The sequence below is a fragment of the Ochotona princeps genome, chromosome 15, assembly GCF_030435755.1.
Source record: "Ochotona princeps isolate mOchPri1 chromosome 15, mOchPri1.hap1, whole genome shotgun sequence".
NCBI lineage: Eukaryota > Metazoa > Chordata > Mammalia > Lagomorpha > Ochotonidae > Ochotona > Ochotona princeps.
This window is the reverse complement of record NC_080846.1, coordinates 19,960,527-19,982,302: the sequence shown is the minus strand read 5'-3', so window position 1 is coordinate 19,982,302 and position 21,776 is coordinate 19,960,527. Positions and strand designations below refer to the sequence as shown.

At 38.1% G+C, this 21,776-nt stretch overlaps 1 protein-coding gene and 1 pseudogene across 7 annotated transcripts in view; one reads left to right on the top strand and one right to left on the bottom strand.

Moving 5' to 3' along the window:
- Window positions 1-21,776, top strand: part of TAFA2 (TAFA chemokine like family member 2) — a 395,137-nt gene that overhangs the window by 197,266 nt on the left and 176,095 nt on the right. The window lies entirely within an intron of this gene.
- Window positions 15,418-16,856, bottom strand: LOC105941694 (large ribosomal subunit protein uL23-like; annotated as a pseudogene).

Here is a 21,776-nt window from a genome sequence, read left to right as displayed (position 1 = left end):
AGCCAGGAGCTTCCTTCAGGTCTCCAACACAGGTGGCAGCAGCTTAAGTAGTTGGGCTACCTTCAACTGATCTCCCAGGCACGTGAGCAGGGAACTGGCTCAGAAGCAGAGCAGCCTAGACTCTAAATGGTGCCTATAGGGGTTGCTGGCACTGCAGGAAGATGTTTAACTTGTTACGCCACAGTGTTGATTTCCATGTTATACACTTTAAATATATATGATAAAGAATTATGCAGACTGTAGACAGCTCAGAATTCTGAGCTGGCTTTGACCCAGATATTGGCATTCATACCACCTGTAAGAACTATTATATCCTCCCCAAATGACTGGCTCTGCATATGTTTTCTGCTAACTTTGCCTTAAGCACTCACTGCCAACTGGCAATGCAAGCCTACTCATTACTTGGATGAACTGGTAATAATATCGTCTCTTTACCAGGCAAATTGCAGGAGCTAGAAAGAAAAAAAGATCTTTCTTTTTTTCTATTTGTGTGGCACACAGATTTTTTTCCACAGAAGAACACTGAATTGTTCAATAATTTAAGTACTAGTAACCCTGCAAGCTGCACACTGTGGAGACTAGAATACGTTCTGCCTTGAGCATTGTACAAAGCCCAGCTGTTCCTGGATGCCACTGCTGCTACAACAGTGTGAATTGCACTTTTAATTTGTCTTCCCATCTGACAGCACATCTAATTATAGTTTATAAAACCTGTTTTAAGTGCTACTTAAACCTTCCATTGAAATATATTTACACCAAAGTAAAGATTAAGTAAACATTTAAAAATTATATCATCAAGCCATCAATTTAGCCACCACTTCTGCATGTTAAGCAGTAACATACATGATACTTTCACTGAGCTCATTTTCAACAGAACAGAGAAATGTGTGCCAGAATGGAAGTATAAGGTAAGAGATGATCTTTTCTTGTTTCAGAATTATTTAATCATTTAATCAGCATCTCAGAAAATATGGGAGACTTTTTCGACTACTAAACTTGTGTATCTTAAAATTTTCATGAACTTACACATTTGAATAAAGGAGCAACTAGGACAGGAACACATTTTACACAGAGATGGATTCAAGTATACATTTTTAAATAACAGTAGGTGGTACTTCCCTTAGTTGTCTTCTCTTATTTTTCAGTATTGTAGTGTAGTTAATAACTGTTGTACTTACAAGAGTATCATTATCCTCACATAGCATAATATACTTCCTTTCCTCTTTTTTGGTGAGTTTTAATGAAAATTTTTTTGTAGCAATGAAGTTTTTTTCTCCAGAAATCCAATAGTTTTAATTAGTAAATCTCTCATTTGAAGCATTGTTTCTCAAACCTGGCAATACCTTTACAATTTTAAAGCACAGCGATGCCTATCCTACCCAAAGGTTGCACTTTAATTTTTCTGAGGTCTGAAGAGGATCTGGGGAATTTTGTAACTCCCAAAGTGATTCTGATATGCAGCAACATTTGAGGACTACTATTCTCCTGAGCTAATCCTGTTTTCTTTTCAGGAGTTCTTTGTTGGAACCATTGACACAGTGATTTCCAACATGTCTGCACATTGGGTTTACTTGGAAAGCTTAAAAAATTATTTTCCGTGCTCCTAAGGCGCACTCCAGTCTCCTAGGAGGTTGTGAGATTTATTTGCTTTGGGTGGTAGCTTGAGATTTTAAATTGTGTGGAGACCCCATGTGATTCTAATGTGAAGCCAGTTTGGAAACAATTATGGTAACAATTTTTAAAGCTATTCCAAGGATGTAAGAATTTACACATATTTTGTTAAGGAGATGAACTTGGGAAGGTAAGTTATCAAGTTCTCATGCTTTTTGCCCTTTCCGTTTATCTCTGAGTTCCCCTATCTTTGTGTCTCTATGATAACTGGTGTCATGGTAACTGATAGTTTCACCTGCTTGGACAGCTGTACAAATGTCTATTATGCAACTGTTTGACACAGGGCTGCTATTGTCTGTAAACCCTGGGGTGGCAGGGTGGAGTGGGATGGTTACCTGTGGCTACTGGTAAGTGTGGGTATTAGTCGATGCTGCTGCTTATAGATGCATGTGCACACACAGATGCAGCTGCACGTGGAAGTGTGAGCTCTCTGGCTCTGTGTGAATACATGTAGATGTTTGTATATGTGTTCCTGATCACTGACAAAGGTGGATATTTGCACAATACCATGTGGGCAAATGACTGCTCCTTGTGTATTTCTCACTGCCACTGTGAGTGAAGGAGATCTAAATCCAGATATAGATCTATTTGTCCTGGGCCCTAAAGCTTTGGCATATACATTTGGAACATGTAGTCATCCTTGAGGGATATGTATTTGATTAAAATTCAGTATAAAATATTCTCCCCCTTCCGCTGTTAACATTATACAGGTGAGAGTATTAGAAGCCTTGGAACTCTTACAACATTTTTTAAGTCTGCATTTTACTTACATTCATAGGTATGCTCATAGGTAGAAAAGATAGACCCAAATGTCTATAATCTTTTTTGACAGGTTTATAAAACCATGCACTTATTTTAGTGGAGGTTGTATGTTTGAAAAGGGAAAACAAACTGTTCACAAAATGCAAAAAATTTACGCTATTTTCTGAGAGTAACATTTGCCTAGTGGCCAGGTAGATGAGAAAATAATTTTTTTCTTTCTTTCTTTTTAAGATTTATTTATTTTTATTGGAAAGGCAGCAGAGTGAAAGATCCTCCATCTGCTGACTCCCTCAGTGGCTGCAACAGTCGGAGCTGAGCCGATGAGGAGCCAGGAGCTTCCTCCGGGTCTCCCATATAGGTGCAGGGTCCCAAGGCATTTGACATCCTCCATTGCTTTTCCAGGCTACAAGCTACCAGTGCCCACATGGTATCCCAGTACATGCTTTCTATCACTGAGCTATTGCATCAGGCCCTAGTAAATAATTTATAATGTATGATTTGTTTGATTTGATTGCTAGTTTTTGTGTGAGATGGATCCTCTACTTCTTAGTCATGATTTGAACCATTTATCAGTTGACCTTAGCTTAGTGATTGAATCCCACTTCCTTTCAGATTTTCCTTGGATGCCTCATTCCCTTTGCAGTTGTTTCTGTTAGATGATTTACTGCTTTAAAAAATTTTATTTCCAGTGATCAGTTTTTAGGTCTAAGTCATTTACTCTCTTAAGGAAGGCATTCTACTTGTTTTCCTAACACTAAAAAGTGATCCTGCTGTCAAGTTTTACTGCTCTGTCTTTTCCCCATAACTATCAAGTAAGGTTTGGTCAAGAAAAATGAATGCACTCCAAGTTCCAAATGTGAAGTTTTTAATACTAAGATGTAAGGCTCATACAATTTTGAAAGGGCTGGAAGTGTGTGTGAAGTTATTACCTGTGGGTGCATCTTCTGTGTAAACTAATCAGGGATTTTCTCTTCCTCAACTTTTTTCTTCTGCTATAGTTAATACTGATGCTCTAACCCCAGCTTATACTCTTTTATTAAATTCTCTCATCACGAGAGAAATACATAGACCTTAGGTAGATTCAGTAATATTTTGTAATTTGCCATTTTTCCTGTCTGATCACTACTTATCATTTAATACCCAGAATATATTTCCATCTGGGGGGCTTGAGACCCTTGCCTGAAACCCCTTTCCCGTATGCTTTGCAAATGATACTGTCTACATATGTTGTTTTTGTGTCTTTAATTTCTATTTATTCATTATTCTGCCCTGCTTTCCTTACTTTCCCAAATTATTTTCTGTTTTTTTATCAAGTGACTTTTTCCTTCCTTTACCTGGAATGGATGGGGCATTACCTGTGTGACGTTTCCTCTTCTGTTTCAAATTTCTAGAGTGGAATGTGTGCATGAATATGTCAGAAGGGGTTGTTTAGTCCACTGCTGTAGAGAATGAACACGCTTGAGTATTTTATTCACCTCCTTTTAAAATTTTCTTTAAATTTGCAATGTTATCATCCTAGTCTGGGTGCTGTGATGATTCTTCTAGGAGCTTTCTAACTAGTGACTGCTGTTCTTGCGACAACTTCTTGATGACTCGTCTTGCCAGACTTTCCATGTGTATTTGTTAACCAATCAGTTATCTGCAGACAGTCCTGCTGTGTGATTTTCTTGCAGAAGCGTTTGTTTCTTGTTTACACAGAGTCCTTCAGACTCTGGGCTTGATCTACTGTAATTCTTTTTTTTTCCATTTTTAAAATTATATTTTTGACAATCTTTAGTTAATTAGGGTAAAAAGGTTCAAGGGCTACAGGAAAATGGGTAAGACAATTAGTTCCATATTGTTTCCTTCATATATCTGACATAAAGGGGGATATTAAAGGAGAAGCCCCACCCAGTCTCCCACCCGCCCCAGGTCCCTGATGTGGGGCATGCTCTGAGGGTCTTGCTCAAGTGGTTTTGATAGTTCAACAGTTATGAATTGTTGCCAATCTCACCACTTCAAGCACAATGAGGTCGCTGAAGAATCCACTGATTGACATAGTCTGTCAAAGAGTCTCTGTTTGCCCAGTTTTTTTTTACTGCCACTATATAGCTGAGGTGGTTGATTGACTTGTTCTGTCCTCTGTCTTTTCATGGTTAGGGTTCTGAGTCTGGCAGTTCAACTAGGGGGATCCCCAAAGAAACTTTGTCTGAGGTGTTCCCAGACCAGATTCTTGTATGTACCAGCAAGTACAGGACCCGGTGTAGTCCATCGCCCCGATCGTTGGGTCGGTTCTGTCTTCCACTGGAACCAATGGGTATTGCAGTCCAGCCTAGTTATGCCCAGCACACACTTGGCCCTCACATAAACCAGTGGAAGCTGCAGCCTAGTTGGAGTGACCCACAATAACCCCCACCAGGCCTGACCCCTCCCCTGGTTTGCCAGGTTTTGTAGCAGACTAGTCCAGTCTGTCCCACATCCCATTTGGCTCTCATACATGTCAATGGGTATTAAAGCCTAGTTCTATCTAACCAGCTCAACTATCCAGCCCTCACGGATGTTGAGTGTCTCTCTGTCTAGCCACCCCAGCCCCTGTCCTAGTTTCTGTGCCCTCCCCTAGGAGTGGTAACCCAAGAGGGAGGAGCCCACTATTTCCCTCCCAGGTCATTCCCATTCCCGGATTATGCACTCTCCAGGTGGTTCTGTGGTTTAACTTGACAGAATTAGCCCCCAGTGCCATCTTCTGCCAGCTGATGCTGCAGCTAAGCCCAACCAACCCTCACCCACTCTGATTTATGCTTGCGCCAGTAGGAACAATCAGCCCAGCCTGGCTTTTCCCTGATCTAGTCCACATGAGGCCCGCAGGTGTTGTAGCCCTGCTAGTCTGATCTGCCCCCATCCCAGCTCTCCAGTAGGAGTAGCTGTCTAGCAAGGGAACCCCCCCCCACACACACACATTCCCCCTGCCAGCTCCGCCCACTTCCTGCCTGGTTCTCAAGTGTGCTGTTGGGTGCTGCGATCACATCTGGTACAGGTAACCTCACCTTGGCATTCCGTAATGTGCACTGGTTTTTGTTGCGACCAAACCTGGCTCAACCCACATACTCTTCCAGTGCTCAGATTCGCCAGAGGATGACATGAATTGATTGTAAATCTTAATTATCTCTAGTGTAGAAAAATATTCTTTCAATCACAGTGGTTTCATATATATCAAATATGAAACATCTTTATTTTAGAATTTAAATATTTATAACGAATTTTTCTGTTAACCCATTTCCTACAAATTATTTTTTTTTCTGTTGTGGCCATTATTTCTAATAAATCCAACATCATGGGAACAAAATACGAAACATGTAAATTTTACCAAGGAAATTTATTCCTCCATCAATTTTTAGTTGTTAGTGTTTACCTTGTGCAACTTTAGCCATTATTAGTTCTAACTGTTGGTAGCTACCAGTAATCTCCATTATCAATTAGATAGTTGCCAGATTTTTAGACTTTTTAAAAACGTTTTACTGTCAGAAATAAAAACAAGGACACACACATGAGAAAAGATTCAGGGTTTTTGTGTTCCACTCAGTCAAAATGGCAGTGTGGAAATATACTCAAGTTTGAAGTGTTAGAGTCCAAATTTGTATTGTGAGTCTGTCTCTTAGCATAGCAATTAACATTCATAGTCACCCGATGGGGTTTCTTGATAGGCTCTGAATTTGCTATAACCTACTTTATTTTATTGGAACAATGAAAAAGCTGGAAGAGGAACTGTGTCAAGCTAAAAAAGTAATCAAGAATTAAGGGACAATATTAAAAGCTATTAAAAGGCTGAATGTAAGATTTATGTTCAGAAAGAGAAGCTGGCTTCAAAGATGTATTGAAAGAAGTACTAATTGAGAACTTCCTTAATACGGAGAAAGAGTTGGGGGAAAAAAAAACACAGGAGAGGCACAGAATTCCCAAAAGGGTTGAAAAAAAGTGCATTTTGCCACAAAGCATGATAATCAGGCTCTGTTCAATTGAACACAGGGTAAAGGTCCTTAAATATGCACATGAAAAATTAATTAACATGTAGAGGAACCCCAATTAGACTCACAGCTGACCTCTCAGAGGAAACTCTGTAGGACAGAAGAGAATGGAGTGAAATGTTCCAGATTCTGAAATGGAAAATTGTCAGCTCAGAATAACTTACCCAGAAAAGATTTTAGGTTTGAATATGAAATAAAGTTTTTTTTTCCACAGTGAAGAAAAGCTCAAAGCATTATCCTCTTCTAGACCTGCCCTACAAATGATGCTTAAAGATGTTTTCTTGACAGAGAAAAGGAACAGCACCCATCTAAACCAGAGACAAATGTGGAGACCATCCCAGTAAAACAATTTTAAAGAAGGCTAAATCAGACAATGAAAAACATATTAATAAAATGACAAGATGAAATACTACCTGTCGCTATTAATCCTGAATGTAAATGGTTTAAATTCATCAAACAAGTGACATAGATTAGTATACTAGATTTAAAAACAAAACTAATTTATCTATTGCTTATAGGTGACACATCTCACCAACAAAGATAAGCAGAAACTGAAAGTGAAAGGTGGGAAAAGATATTCTAGGCTAATGGAAAAGAAAAATGTGCTGGTCTAATCATTTGAGTATCAGGTAATATAGAATTTAGCATGAAAAATATTAAGAGATGATGAGGAAGGAAATCACATAGTGATCAAAGGATCCATTCAGCAAGAAGAGATCACATGACTAGAGTTTCCTAAGATGTGTTCTTTTTCATTTCTAATTTTACTTGGTTTTTCTCTCTTGCCTTTCTTCGGTAGTCTGGCTAAAAGTTTGTTTTCCTCATCTGTTTTTAAAAAATGGCTCTTTTCACAATTTGTAGCTTTTTACTTTTAATTCCAGTTATTTTTCTGTGATTTCTATAATTTCTTGCTTCTTGTTCATTTTTTCTTTTTTGATAAGTTTTTGAGATGCATTATGAGATCATTTATTTGAGATATTTCTATTTTTTGTAAGCACCTCATGTTATGAATGTCCCTCTCAATGCTCTTTTTGCTACATCTCATGAGTTTTGATATTTTCCTTTTATTTTCATTTCTTCAGAGATTTCTTAATTTCTTGACTGGTTCATAGGTCACACAGAAGCATCATATTCTTCAAAATTGCTTTTGATTTCCTTTTTCATTTCTTCAGCGACACATTGGTCATTCACTAGCCTGTTATTTAACTTCATATTGTTTTAAATTTTCTCTTTTTGATTGTTGTTGATTTTGTTTCATGGCTTTTAATTGAAGAGAATGTATAGTAACTGTGTAATAGTCTGTCATATCCAGATGTGAAGATACAATGCCATATGCAACTCTGTTTTCCAATACAAATGAAACTGTTAAATATATTTTGACAATAGGGTGTTGAACTCTTTGCCATTGTCCATATCTACATGTCAGGATACACTAAATAGCAGAATGATGGACTTATAACTGTTTGTGAAGGACTATGCTATTGTAATATTTAGGAGAAATCAGTGGGGGAGAGGGATCAGAATATGGAGGGGAACTTCCAGAGCCTATGGAAATGTACCACTAAATAAATAAATAAATAACTTGAAACATAAGAAGCCCCAAATGCTGAATGTGCAGTTTGAAGAAATGATGACGAAATTGAGATTAATGTGTGCTTCATGTTTCTGTATAATGTCTTAGAGGGAGCAAGCAACTTGATGTGCACTGTAAAGTCATGTAGAAGTAGGTTGGGGTGGGTCTGAAGCATAGGTCCATTGTACTACATTTTATGTCTAAAGTACTAATGGAGTGAAAAGGAAATGGTGTTTGGTTTGGGGATGGAGTATGAGGTGGCAGATTGAGAATATTCAGAGAGTTTTACTGCAGGTGCTTGCAGAGAGGTTATAGAAGATATATGCTATACAGGTAAAATAGCAAGATTAAAGGCTTATAATAAGCAAGTTATAAATGGAAGGAGAAGTGAAGACGTGAAATTTTCTTTGCTGACTGTTTTGCCATCTGTGCTGCCACAGTAGCTAATGCAGGGATGGGACACACAACCTATTATCTTTTCTTTTTGTTTTAATTTTTTCTTGAAAAGGCAGATATATGAAGAGAAGGTGATACAGAGAAGAATCTTCCTTCTGCTAGTTCACTCCATAAGTGGTTTCAATGGCTGGAGCTAAGCTGATCCAAAGCCAGGAGCCAGGAACTTCCTCCAGGTCTCCCACACAAGTGCATTGTCCCAAGCCCTGGGCCATGCTGCACTGCCCTCCTGGGCCACAAACAGGGAGCTGGATGGGAAATGGAGTACCCAGAATACAAAACAGCACCTAAATGGGATCCTGTCACATGCAAGTTAAGGATTTAGCCACTAAGCTATAGTACTGGCTGCCATAGAGCCTATTTTTGTTCCAATTTTAGTATATGTGCTGCTGAAGTGAGCACAAGAGAGCCTATTTCAAAAGATTTAAATGATAGCGTGGTATGATAATATCTCTTGAACGTTGAATATATATTGAAATACATGAAGTCCTCATTAAACAAAAATTGACCACTGTGACATTATAAAACCAGGATCAAGATTGTTGTACTGTGGAATTGCAGGTTTTTGGTGCTCATTGCTTATATGTCTACCATATCTGGGATATCTATTATCTCCATTACAGGGGAATGGATGAAGGTGGTGAACAGACATCCTCATCTTTTTTCCTTCATGTAATACTACACAGAAGCAGGAACACCATAAATCCTGGCTGCAAGTGCTTATCTTTTTGTTTTTTTCTGATGTATTTCTTCATTTCTCTTGCCACTAGTTTTGATTGATCGTCAAGCTCTGAACTGAAGTATTTGCTATTCCAAAGGAGAATGCCTCTATGAACATAATTTTGAATGGTTCAAGGAGTTGGCTTAGCTTTCGCTTCAGTTTCTATCACTTCCTATTATTATAGATTGCAGGAATAGTGCCAGCCTGCCAGTACTTCTTGATGGGATGTATGTTGTGTGCTGAACTTGCTTCATTCAAACTGACAGAATGAATGGTGTGAGTGTAGTGTGTTCTTTAGAATTAAACTATTTCTTGGGGGCACAGGAGATCTCTATTGTATTCTTCTTAACTTATTTACATGTAATTTCTTACATTTCAGGTTATTGCGTTTCCCTGGCACAGGATCTCTAAGAAAGTAAGGTGGCATTTTCCAATCTATATGTCACTTCTTGTGAACAAACCAGCTCTTAGATTCTTCTGTGTAAGCCTATTGAGTGTAGCACAGTGTTTATATTTAGCAGTGAATAATTAGTGTCTCTTAATTGAATTAGTTATTGCCTATTTATAGAGAGGCATAGTGTTGCTCTGAATACAGAACACAGTAGAATATACATGTAAAGATATGCACTTAAGTTTTACCTCTTCATAAAAATCTGTGAGTCAAGAACCCTTTTATAATGTCCCTCAATATTTCTCACTTTTATTTTGAAGCAGTTTTAAAATTTGTAGTATGTGTGTTAGATCCAAGATCAACTTGGATTTTATTCTCCTAGGTGTATGCTGTCTATGCAACTTATTTAATTCAGAATATACACATAGAAAAATAGTTGTTTAATTGGGAAAAACTATGAATTTTATATTCATTCTTGACATCTCCCATCCTATTGTAATGAACCCAGATAACTGAAAAACTTCTTGAGAGAGTTGTTTGATAGAAGTTGTGTTAGCCTAGCATTGAATTGGAGCAAAATAACCTTCCCCTTCAAGATCCCTTGGGAGGGAAATTACATTATATAATGTACATCTGCTTCCTTGGATGCTGCTGAGCTTAGCTCTTTTCTAATTTAACTCTGTGAGTATTTATTGAACCTTACTATATGCTCAGCCACAGACTTGATGATGTAGATGATTAAAAGGCAATATTGCCTTACACTTATGAAGTTAAAGCAATACAGTAATACAATAACTAAAAATAAGACATATTGATGAAGATGAGAGGTTATAATTTTTGTGCTCTGTTCATAGGAAAGTTAAATGATACAAACATTGAAGAAAACAATATGGATGTTTCTCAAAAATTGAAAATTACCATCTGTCTTAATAATTCTGCTCATGGGTAGATATCTAGAAGAGTTAAAAACAGGGATTTGTATACACTTGTCTATAAAACCATTATTTGCAAAGCTCAAGAGGTAGAAATAGCTCAAATGTTCACTAAAAGATGAATGGACAAGTAAAATATACTATCTATATGCAATTCAGTATTATTTGGACTTAAAAAGGAAAGAAATTCAGGTATATTCTGTGAAATGGGTGAAGCTTAAAGACATCATGCTTGGAGAAGTAAGCCAACCATAAAAACATAATACTGTATGATTCTATGTATCTGCTACTAGTAGAGTGGGTAAATTAATATAGGTTAAGAAGAAGGCTAGTTTTCAGAAACAAAGTGGAAGAAGAGACTGGGTAGGTACTATGTAATGGTTATAGAGTTTCAATTTGAAAAACCAAGAGTTCTGGAGATTGAGTGCACAAAATTGTAGCAGAATTTACACTATTGAGTCCCAAGTTTGATGATTTTTAAGATTGTAAATTTTGTGATTACACATTTTAGCATACTTTCCAAAAACAATTAACACAGGGTTCACATGCTCGAGTGCTTTATAGTCTAAGGGTGAATGAATGAGATATCATTTGAGCAGTAACAGAGAGAGAAGAGATCTTCCCTTCTGCTGGTTCACTGCCCAAATGACCTCAGTGTCCACGGTTGAGCCAGACCAAAGCCTGGAGCCTCATTCTGAGTCTGGGTCTCCTGTGTGGATGAGGGGGATCCATGTACTTGAGCTGTTTTCAAACGCCCAGATGCATTAGCTGGAAGCTGGGATTGGAAGTGGAGCAGCTAAGCACTCCCATATGGGATACTGGCATTGCAAGAGGTAACTTTATTTGCTAAGCCTCATGATATGATTTTCCACTGAGAAAAAATTTCTGTGAAGATAAAATCTGAAAAGAATGAAACCTTAACATAGAATGCATATAATGGTTACAAAAATCAAATGAAAAACACAAAGTGTGAACAACAAAAATCCTTATGATTCAGATCTGCCCATAACTGCATGTTTTGGTGTTAGGCTCTTTAATTATACACTTTGAATGCTGTGAAGTGTGGAGCTAGAACACTACTGTGAGGTAAAGATGATCATACCCAGCCTCCCAGGTATAAAATAAGAGCCCTTTTGGGGAAATAGTTTATTTTAGTTAAATTCTGCTTGAAATTGAAGCTGTGAATCAGACACTTCGATTGCATTTCACGAGGTTTAGTTAAAATATGAGGACAAGTAGGAATTCCTGGAGCTTTATGTTAGCTATACAGTACATATCTTTAACAATAAACAATGAAGAAATGTGGTTGTGTAGTTGGTTTTGGTATAAATTAGTATAAATAAAGTATTACAGTTAAAGTGTTATCAGTAAGTTTCAAATTATTGAATCCCAGTGAATGGAAAACCAGTGAGGAACTATGCTCTTTGCTAATTAGAAGAGTTAAGTAGTCTATAATCAAATGGAATGAGCTATTTCCTGTTTGTGGAAAAAGCAGTGGACCTGTCTATGTGAAGCAGATTTAAAAAAAAATGATAAAAGCAATACATTTGAGGACTATTTCTAAGGCAGTGTTTGAAGACACAGAAGAGCTGAAAACAAATGTGGAAAGCTGCTCATAACAAAACAGCTAATCCCATGGAGGCTGTGAAATACTGCCTTTTGTTACATGGAAGAGTAAATGGCACAGTTCTGTAGATTAATAGGTGGGACATGCATGCATCCCTGCTCTTCTATTCAGCTTCTTTGTAACCTTTGCCCAAATGCTTATACTCTTTAGGCTATTACTTCTTAATATGTTAAATAAGGCTATAATGATGGTCTGTCCATTGGTATAATATTTATATGTAAGTGCTGTGGAATAGGCAGCATTAGTTCAGGCTAGAAGCCCCTAGGTAGCAGAAATGAAGTTTTAACTCTAGAATAGCCTTTTTATGTATGATCCTGTGGATAGACTTGGAGGCCATCATTTTAAGTAAAATAAGTGTACTTTTACTTGTAAGTGGTAGCTAAACCATGATTTTCTAGAAGTGTAGGGTCTTGAGAAGGATAGCATAGAGAAGGATAGCATGGGGGTTGAATAACTGGTACTAACGTACACTTGTTGCAGGGAATTAAACACACAAGACAAAGGCAACCTCAGTTCTTTTCTAACAGGAAAGAAGAATTTTCATGTGGACAAGTTGAGTGAGCAAACAAGAGGGGGTTCCAAGATAGGATTACTTGAATGTTTATTTTTAAATGCAATTCTGGAAAGGGGGGGGGAAATGGTCCTTTATAGAGTGGGAATGAAACTCAACAAAAGGCCAGAATCTGTAATCTTGTCTAGCTTGCTCAAAACAAAGTCATTAACGGAGTGTGATGGGTAACTTTTTCTTTTCATTCTCTTAGGTCACTACTTGCTTGGCATTTTCAGGGGAGTAGGATTCACATTTTCAATAGGGATTGCATCTAACTGCCCAACAGTTATGTTTTGATAAAACCAGAATCAGGTGAGACTTGATATTTTGCCTTTCCAAATGGCAAAAATGAAGGAGAAGCAAAATCTTATGTATTTTAAATAGACAAACAACAAAAAGTAGAGCTTTGAATCTGACAGGAAAGAGCTGGCATGGATTGGCTCATGCCTCGCTGGATGGGACACAAAGATTAGTCACTCCTCACCATGGTGTTGGGGATTTTCCTGCACCCCCCCCCAAAAAAAAATGTTCTGCACCTTAATTGTCGACAAATGTCTTGTTAGAATTACAAACCAGTCTAGATTATCCTAAAATCTGCCAAGAACAGCAAAATTGTACTTCAACACAACAAATGGCTAAATACTAAAATGAAATAGACACGAGACAGCTGAATGGTACCTTATAGCCATTTTAAGGTATATAGCAGCCGGTCCTGTATATAAACTAAAATTGAAATGTCAATGAGCTAATCATAGGTTGTGGTTAAGAACTTGCTTCTTTTTTTTTTTTTTTTAACATACTGGTTACTCAAAACCATGTCAATTCCATAATGTTGCAAATTGCCTGGGATGATATTCTACCAGCTCTAACTTCGGACCAGAAATGGTCTCCCCAAGAAACTGTTCAACCCATCTGGACAATAAGTAGCTGGACTCTATGCTTGGTATACGATTGCAAGGAAAGAATCTTGATTGAATTTGAAATTTAATACTGCATCAAGGTGGAGGAATCCACCAGGGGGGGAGGGTCGTCGGGAAGGTTGGGGGGATTCCCAGAGCCTATGAAACTGTCACAAAATGCGAAATAATTAATAAAAAAAATCTTATGTATTTTGAAAGGAACCCCCTTTTGCTCATTTCACCAGGGAAGTGACCCTAACTGTTTGTTAGCCCACCTAAACATCTTACATAGTTACATACTGGTGTTCTATAGCACGGTCAGATGACTGTAGCTTACAGCAGTTTACATGTTTTTTAAAGAACTAGAAAAGAGCAGTTGCTATGTTTTTGACACAAAGAACTGATTTATGTTTGAGATGGAAATGCTAACCATGATTTGATCATTACATATTGTATCATGATCATACGGTGCTTCTAAACACATATAAGTGTTATGTCTCATCTAAAAGTTTTTAAAATTTTGATTGGAAATCATTAAATCTCATCATCAAAAAAGACTTGGACAGTTTATATGTCAGTAAAAATTATGGACTTAAGTTCATAGCAAGTACAGCAAAGAGAAAAAGAAAAATTTCATATTCTTTGTTTTCATTAGGTTGAATATATGTAGGTGTCATAAATATTTAGTTAATGGTTTAAATAAGACATGTTTGAAGACTGATTTTTTTTTGGGTGAAGTAGTACTAAATGGTTCCAATAGAACATAGGCAAAAGAATAATAAAACAAGGTGAGAAGGCAGTATGACTGACTGCGTAAATGTCTAAACACCGATTTGTAATGTGCACGGGCCGTTTATAGTGATGTGTGTATCAGCAAAAAAGTAAAGGAACTGGGGACCAAAATACCACATCACACTGCTTGTATTTCCACTGCCTGAGCTGTGCAGTCTGTTTCTTCATCTGAGAAACAAGAACAAAAAGAAAGCATTTCTTACAAGGTAGCTTTGAAGATTAATCAATATAGATTTAATGAGCATTAAAAGTCTACACAGCAAGCACATTTAGCACAAAACATATGCCCACAGCAGTGTGTTAGATATTAAACATACCACGATAATTACAAATAGCTCATTTTCTTAAAGAGTACATAATATAATGCATAGGCACGTCATTCTGATGTCTTGATGCTACTTAAAAAATACGCATGTAGAGTGAACTTGGTACACACATATTGTGGTCTAGGTTTGGGCCAAATATTTATTTCCTAGGTTCTTTGCTTTTAATTAATAAGAATTTTAAGCTCAGGCACTGCCATGCCGTAAGTAAATGGTAAAGTTTATTCAGAGGGTAAGGAATAGAGAGACACATGGGCCATGTTCAGAGACAGTGCGCCAGGAAGCGAAAAGTAACCGAGAGAGATTGCTACCTCTGTCTCAGAGTCCATCCACAGGAAGCAACACAGGCTTTAAGGGACCTGGGAAGGAAGTGGTTATGTAATAACACAACACCAGCCCCTTAGGTATCAGGTTGTGATAGGTGAGAATCACTTGACTCATAGGTAAGCAGAAAGGATTACATAGCCGGGGGTGGTGTGGCTTCCACACCAGTGTCTTTGAACTGACTCCCTGCCTAAACCACAAAGGAAAGGGACCAGAGAAATTTCTAGAGGAAGATTTTACAGATTCATAGTATAAAACATACAGATTTTAGTTATTAAGTTTTATACTCAGACTGAAAGTGATTAACAGAGTAATACAGTTATTTGAATAAGAAATTCCAGATGTGAACTTTTTTATGGTGAAAAACATATATTTAGAATTAGAAAGCTGGATGCAGTTTAGATGATCCCAATTTTGTTGGCAGCATCCAGAGCATCATCATTAGGAGTCAGCCACACATATGCCCTTTTTCTCCATATGGTCCGATCAATGTCCTAGTTTCTTCATGGCTTGTTTGATCGAATCCACAATGAACATGAGTGCGTTGTTGTCTTCTATCTTCTTCATAATGGACTCTGTGGTCAGGGGGAGCTTGATGATGGCATAGTGGTCAAGCTTGTTTCTTCTGGGGATGCTCTTTTGAGGGTATTTGGGCTCCCACCGCAGGCACTGCATCTTGGGCTGCCAGAAGTTGGGTAAGGTGTGGATCTTCTTGTGGCTGTGGACACTTCTCAAAACCTCCTTTTTGCCCTTCAGAGCCTTTGCTGTGGCTTCAGTTTTGGGAGGGGCAGGAGTTTCCTTCTTTGCTTGTGGTGCCAGTCTTCTAAATGGGAAATTTTAACTGAAAATATGAAATTAAAAATGAAATTAGACTCCAGTATGCAAGTCAGTCATGTTATCATATGACTTAAAAGATGATGCAATGGAACATCTGTTAAACTGTAATGTGTAGAATAGAATCATTATAAATGTTTAAGTCAATGTTAGAAGTTTTCATTCTTGCCTGAAGAAAAATGTGGAAAGTAATATAATAGGAGCAATTATTTAATCAATCCTCATATTCATTAGGTATTTCAAAGTAGACATTCCTTCTATTGTTATGCCTCTATACAGAGTCAAAATGGTGGATGTTAATATGTTGGGTCAATTCTGACGACACACACATACAGGGCTCAGATGTTTGATGATTAAAATGCTGATTACAATGTCCTTGTTCTATGCTGGAGTTTCAGAGTTTCATGTGCTGTTCTGGCTCCCGACTTCAGCTTCCTGGAAATGCAGATGGTGGGAGAAAGCAGTGATGCCCCCAGTAATTGCATTTTTGCTACCTACATGGGATACCTGCATTAGGTTCTTGGCTTCCTGACTCCTGGCCCAGGCACAGCCCAGTCAAGGATAGCCCCAGTTGTGCATATTTGAAAAATGAAATAGGGACTTGGGGCTCTCTTATTCTGTCATCTGTTTGTATCTGTGTTCCAGTCAAAGTTTTAAAAATTAAAAGAGGCGTTTTCCATATCAGAGCATTCTGTAAATTCCCCATAATCAAGTCATACAGTAGCAGCTAACTAGGTAAATGAACAGGATATAGAATAAACACTATGATAAACAAGAGAAGAATAGACGTCCTAAAAATGTATAAATCCTGTCATTTGAGATGATATAGATGGAACCAGAGGTCAATCCTGGCATCGCGTGTGTATTGGGTGAAGGTTGGGCTACCAAGGCCTTCAGGAGCTAAGCTACATGTCCTTGCTGAGCTCAGGACCTGCTTTAGCACTGTTTGGAAACAACCAACTGTTCTTTCTTCCACAAAGAAGATTACATACAGCGCATTCATTTTGTCCATAGGTATTTCAGAATGGCGTGTCCTGATGGTATTTCTGGAGTCTCAGTGACATTCCCACTCCTACAGCTTCATTAAGCATTGCCACAAAAGGGACCTCCATGTGACAGCTCTGTCTTGGACTCCCACTCTTTCCTTTGAAATCTCAGTGGAAGCTGTAACAACCCTAGTCTCACTTCCAAATATAGTGCCAGAATTAGTACCATGTGGACAACCAGGTCTGCCACTTGCTCCTGTTAGGATGATGAGCTTTATCTGGGCCTTCTGGAACCATGGCTAGAGCTGCCACACAGTATTTTGGGGGATGGCAAGGAGCAGAGCCCTGAGATGGTGTTGGACATCAGGACTGTGTTGAGTTCCCTGAGCCTGTTCCTTTAAACTGTTGTATATTTCTGGGCATCTGGACCTGTGCTGAAAGGAGCACCCTTACAGGTTTCTGAGAGGTCCTACGTGCCCTTTTACTCACTGTTCTGATGCTTGGAACATGGCTTCTTTTCAACATATCAAACTCTTCAGTCAGTGATTGCTGGGCTGGACTTTTACATACATTCCTGCTTACTCCTTCCCTGATTCTGTTGCAAATTTTTCAGATGCTTCCATTTGTTTTCCCCTTTAATTATAGTGTATCTTTAAGTTTTCTAATTGTGTGCAAATCCTACTTAATGTAGTTAAAAATAATTAAGAAGTAGCAAGAATGTTTTTTTAAGTTTTATTTTTCTATTGCAAAATTAGATATATAGAGAAAGAAGGAGAGACAGAGAGGAACATCTTCCGTCCAATGATTCGCTTCCCAAGTGACCACAGTGGCCGGTGTTGCTCCAATCCAAAGCCAGGAGCTCTTCTGGATCTCCCAGGCAGGTGCAGGGTCCCGAGGCTTTGGGCTGTCCTTGACTGCTTTCCCAGGCCACAAGCAGGGAGCTGGATGGGAAGTGGAGCTGCTGGGATTAGAACCAATGCTCATATGGGATCCTGGTGCGTTCAAGGCAAGGACTTTAGCTGCTAGGCCACTGCGCCGGCCCCAGAATGTTTTGCTTTCCAAATATTTCCTCCACCAGGTGTTATAGTTTATTACTTTAAAATCTGACCTTCCATGAGAATTCTTTCAGGTTAGTTTAGCAAAAGTTTGCTCTTGGTGATTTTTAGTCACTTTCTGTGTACTCCCTTACTTGATAATTTGGCTATAAATTCTCAGGTGTCTTTGCAGTATTTGGAAGTGAGAGTAATTGGTCTCCAATATTGAAATGGTATTGAATAATATTTTGCCTACTGTTTTAACTTGTGTGGGATTAATTTGCAACCATGATCACACTGCACTGAAATAAGATACTATACTAAGAAGACAAGCGTAAAATACATAGAAGCAATAAACTACATCTGTGGCAATAAAGATCTCTGACCTCAAAGCTTGTCATTTTCATTAGAAAAGCACTTGAAAACAAGTATCTGAGTTTGGGATCTATAGTTTATTTCCATTGTTGTCAGTTTTATGTTTGGAATTCAATGATAGCAAAGTGTGTAAACACTGTCTACATTTGTATTTTGCAGAAATATTGTGAAATTTTAATTAGCTAGTGGTTATCAATTGATGTGAAGAGAGTTGCTTCAAGTACAGAGTGCATTGAAAGATAATATGCAAGCAATTTCACAAAATCTGAGTAACAGTGAGGTAATTAAAGGCAAGAGCACCATAAATGCCACTATGTGACTTCCATTAGTGTTCATCAGAAGTTGACACTTTAACTGAGAAAAGACCAAATGTTATCCTGTTCTGAAATGGTTTCTGAAAAATTTTTACTCCTCCTTTAAAGGCACTTTCACCATCTGTTGGTAGAGGAATTGAGATATCTGCCTGTTAACTTAGCAATTAAATGTGCTAATATAGTCACAAAAAAAATGATTGTCACACCTGTTTTTTATTTTTTTTATTATTATTTTTAAAGATTTTATTATTATTGGAAAGCCGGATATACAGAGAGGAGGAGAGACAGAGAGGAAGATCTTCCATCCGATATGTTTCACTCCCCAAGTGAGCCGCAACTGGCTGGTGCGCGCCAATCCGATGCCGGGGAACCAGGAACCTCTTCCAGGTCTCCAATGCGGGTGCAGGGTCCCAACGCATTGGGCCGTCCTCGACTGCTTTCCCAGGCCACAAGCAGGGAGGTGGATGGGAAGTGGAGCTGCCGGGATTAGAACCAGCGCCCATATGGGATCCTGGGGCATTCAAGGCGAGGACTTTAGCTGCTAGCCCACGCTGCCGGGCCCGTCACACCTGTTTTTTAAAACAATAACAGCAAACCAAATTCTTCTACCACTCTGAAACTGAAAAAAAGAAAAAAAAACAAAAAATACATCATCTGGTTATCTATGTAAACAACACTTCAATTACGAAAAAACCCTACACTCTGAAATGTTATTTATGTATACTGAAAATGTAGAATTTTTACAAAACTCTTAATTATTATCAAAGTCAGTGACTGGCTATGCTCTGAATATGATTTCCCTATCTCTAAAGTCATAGTTAATGGAGCCTAAACTCCAACTCCAAAGTCACACTTATTAGTGATAAAAGGATGGAAACGTAATCTGGTGATGGTGTTTAGGTGTGACTTTAGTAAGTCACTGGATTAGGTTAGTTCCTTGGTGTGGGCCCAGGGATTAAATCATGGTGGCTTTGTAACTAAGGAGAAAAATCACATAGACACACATGTACTCCAGCCATAATGTGGTACACATCTTCAGGCAAGAAGTCACTGAACCAATGTATATTCTTTTTTCTCATTTTGGATTTTGAAAAGATAAAGAAGGGGAAGAAGGATGACTGTGATTTTGGGCAGTTGGTGTCTTCCTAATCCTGGGTACTGCTCCAATCAGGAGTTGGAGAAAGGCTGTGCAGGCAATGGTGTGGGCACAAGACAGGCTCACAGGACATTGAGAGTGATGATCCAGGATTGGGCTTTGGAGACTGTAGTGAAAGCCTAGCACAAGAGCCCCAGACTGAAACTTGCTATTGGGAATGGTGTTAGTGACTACAAATGAAGAACTGGTATTGAACAGGATCAATGAAGTTGACGTGTAGACCTGTGGGTAACACAGCTGAAAACCAACCTTAAGGAGAAGAATCCATTAATCACAATTGCAGTGGCCAACAGCAAAAGAAGAGACAGAGGCACATGAATATTACTGATGCCTCCTTCATGAAGGAGCAAAAACCTTTGTCAGCCTCAGAGTTAACCAAAGAAGACATTGAGGAACAGGGCAAAGAATTTTTAAAATCATTACAATGTTCATTAAAAACAGTAAGAAGCATCTACAGGAGTTCAAGTAATTTAAGAAATATGTAGGAGGAAATAACAGCATTGAAACAAAATCAAGGTGATTTATTAGAAATTAAGAACACAAGGGAACAAATTAAAAATTCAGTGGAAAGCCTCAAATAGAATGAGCAACGCAAAAGAAAAAATCTCAGAATTGGAAGAATTTTCTTCAACAAGCTGGAACAATAAAAAAATTGGAAGAGGAACTTAGTCAAGCTAAGAAAAGTAATCAAGAATTAAGGGACAATATTAAAAGGCTGAATGTAAGAGTTATGGAAGTCCAAGAGGCTGCAGAAAGAGAAGCTGGCTTCAAAGATGTATTGAAAGAAATACTAATTGAGAACTTCCCTAATACGGAGAAAGAGTCGGGGGAAAAAAAAAACACAGGAGAGGCACAGAATTCCCAAAAGGGTTGAAAAAAAGTGCATTTTGCCACAAAGCATGATAATCAGGCTCTGTTCAATTGAACACAGGGTAAAGGACCTTAAATATGCACGTGAAAAATTAATTAACATATAGAGGAACCCCAATTAGACTCACAGCTGACCTCTCAGAGGAAACTCTGTAGGACAGAAGAGAATGGAGTGAAATGTTCCAGATTCTGAAATGGAAAATTGTCAGCTCAGAATAACTTACCCAGAAAAGATTTTAGCTGTTTGTTTGAAAGAGCTAGAAAGACAACAGCAAAGCAATCTCAAGACTAGCAGGAAAGAACAAATAGCCAAAATAAGGAAGGAAATAAACTAGAGACTAAAGAAAAATACATAAGATCAGTGAATCAAAGAGCTGGTTATTTGATAAAATCAACAAAATAGATTCTCAACTAGCCCAACTAATCAAAAAAAAAAAGGGCGGATGGGGAAGGGAGAAGATACAAATCAATAGAATCAGAGATGAGAAAGGAAATATAGTAGCCATAGAATTATTTGGAACTATTACAAGCAACTATATGTCAAAAAATCAGAAGACCTAAAAGAAATGGATATATTCCTGACACATACAATCTGCCAAAATTGAATCATGAGGTAATTAAAAATCTAAATATACCCATAACAAGAACTGAGATTGAGTCAGTAATTAAATCCCCTCCAACCAAGGAAAGCCTTGGATCAGATGACTTCACTGCAGAATTCTACACAGGTAGATTGTTTCAAGATGTACTTGCCCCAGTTTCCCACAAGCTCTTCCAAACAATAGAAAGGGAGGCAATCCTTCCACATCCTTTCTATGATGATAAATAGAGATACAACAGAAAAAAATACAGGTTAATATCCCTGATGAACATAGATGCAAAAATCCCCAACAAGATACTAGACAACAGCATCTTACAGTACATCAGGCAGATCATTCTCCTGAGCCAGGTGGGATTTATCCCTGGCATGCAGCGATGGTTTAACATGCAAATCAGTAAATGTCATATACCACATCAACGAAATTGAAAGGCAAAAACCATATGATCATCTCAATAGATGCAGAGAAGGCCTTTGATAAAATACAAAAGACAAAATAGAAGGATCATTCTACAAGACAAAGCAATTTATGAAAAGCTAAATGCCAGCATCATGTGAAGTGGAGAAAGACTCGAAGCATTTCCACTAAG